Genomic DNA, 2,394 nt, shown 5'->3' on the forward strand with positions numbered 1-2,394 from the left:
GAGGAGTTGGAGCCTACCTTGAGTTAGTTACATCGAGGAGTTAGAAGCTAGTCTGGGCTATATAGTGAGACGACCTCTCAACAAACCAGATGAATAAAATACGTTTTTAAAAACGAAGAGAAAACCAAAGTAAAATTTCAGACATAACTGTTCCTTTACACTAGCCACATTTTAGGTACTCAGAAGTCAGTTACTGTGAAGGACATATTGAAGAAGGGCTCACAGATGAAGTATTGACAGCTTTGCAGAAAGTTCTATTGGACACCATTGCATGTTATCCTCCACTGCCCAATAATAGAGTCACCACAGCTTGCCAAAGGATGCAAACCTTATTGCCATCCCCTTACGCCTTATAGCCTCAGAAAATCCCTGTCTTGGGCTGGGAATGTGGCTTAGTGGTAGAGTGCCCACCTAGCATGCATGAAGCCCTGGGTTCGATTCCTCAGCACCACAGAAACAGAAAAAGCCAGAGGTGGTGCTGTGGCTCAAGTGGTGGAGTGCTGGCCTTGAGCAAAAAGAAGCCAGGGACAGTGCTCAGGCCCTGAGTCCAAGCCCCAGGACTGGCAAAAAAGAAAAAAAAAATAGAAAAAGAAAAGACAATCCCTATCTTCCCCACACCCCCTGCATGTCTTCATATGGTGGATATGAGGCAGGAAGAAGCCGGAAGAGGAGAGTTCCCGCTTGCCAGACCTGGTCCAGAAGGTGCTCAGTATAGCCACAGCACTGTGCCTGACCGCTGAAGGCTGTGCTGCGATTCTCCTCCCCCGCTTATCATCATTGCTCTTCCCTTACAGCTTCCCACCTGCCCACGCTGCTGGAGCCAGTTCATCAGGTGATCAATCAGGTGACTTACATTTCTTTTTTCTCAGTGGTTTTCAATAACTCCCCATCCATCGTGGGTAACCCCCACTAGCACCCCACTGCTGGTTTAAAATTCCCATGTTGGAACCCATGTTGGCAGCCTCTACACTAACACTGAGACGAGACAGAGAAGATGAGCGTGGCCCTGCATGAGGATGGCATGCAAATTTGCGAAGTGTTCCATACTCTGAGGGGAGGCAGGGGGACTGGGCTGCCATGCAGGATCTGAGAGCAACACACACAGAGTCACGCCCACTTCCCAGTGCTACAAACCCCACTGGCGTCACTCCCTCTTCCCAGGCTGGCCCCAGCCTACCTCTGACACAATCCGCCATGTTCTCTGATATTGTAATTTGACTGTATTACCACAGCTGTGTGTCTTCACCTCATCCCTCTCTAACCTCTCCCAGCCATCTGATCACTGAGATGCTAGAAAACTTCCCAGTTTCCAGTAGGTCATGGGAAATCCAAGATGGTAGCAGATAATCCAACAATGGATGCCTGTGAAGACTGAGAGCCAAACTAAGAAGTTGACATTCTGTTCTAATTATGAGGACAGTCTTTCTTTTTTGAATGGCATGACTTAGCTAACATGTCTTAAAGTGTAACTCTAGCCAGAATGTAAATAATGGATCTTGAAGTGGTAGGAGACAAGAACATGCTGGAAAGCCATCTAGTACAATGTTACTCACCTGGGAGAGGCTGAGTGATCAGGAAAGAGCAGGAGAGAGCACTGGAAATAGACACCAAAGGATTAGAGACATATTGGAAGGGAGAAGTGGTAAACATATGTATATTTTAACACATGCATATATTTTTAATATCTTATATGTGTGTTATAGGTTAAAAAGATTATTGCTACCTTAAACCATATGAGACACTAACTGCCAGTTCAAATGACAACACACATAGAAGATGTTGGCAAGACCTGAGATCTCTTTGGGCTGTAGAACTGATTAGCACCAACATGATCACCCAGTGACTCATATGTAGATGTTGGGATCTTTTAAAGGGGCTTTTTTACAATATAAGTATCCAATTGCCTAGGGCAATTTAAATAAAGTTAATTTGAACATTTTTTTTCTGGGACATAATGCTTTATTCTAAAGCCCCATCTGGGCCTTGGACATGGCCAAAGTAGTAGAGGCCCTAGATAGGTGGTCAGTGTGTGGACCTGAGGCATGTCAGTCTTCAAATGTAAAGCTGATGACACACAGAAAACACAAACATCATCAAGTGGGATCCCCAAAGATGGGGAATACAAACTCCTATGCAACAAACAAGAGCCTAATATCCAGAATATACTTAAGAGTTCAAAAAATTAACCCCCCCAAATAAACCCTCAAAGAAACAACCCAATTAAAAGATGAGCTAATGACTTAAAGAGAGAAGAAGAAAGAATAGCCAATAGACACATGAAGAAATGCTGACATCACTGACCATAAAAGAAATGCAAATCAAAACAACATTGAGATTCTCTATCACTCCAGTGAAAATGGCCAAGATCAAGGAACTAACAATGACAAATGCTGG

At 44.2% G+C, this 2,394-nt stretch overlaps 1 pseudogene; it reads left to right on the forward strand.

Moving 5' to 3' along the window:
- The first annotated feature begins 951 nt into the window (after nt 1-951).
- LOC125349767 lies at nt 952-1,051 on the forward strand (annotated as a pseudogene).
- The last annotated feature ends 1,343 nt before the right edge of the window (nt 1,052-2,394 follow it).

This window comes from Perognathus longimembris, chromosome 3 (genome assembly GCF_023159225.1).
Source record: "Perognathus longimembris pacificus isolate PPM17 chromosome 3, ASM2315922v1, whole genome shotgun sequence".
Taxonomy (NCBI): domain Eukaryota; kingdom Metazoa; phylum Chordata; class Mammalia; order Rodentia; family Heteromyidae; genus Perognathus; species Perognathus longimembris.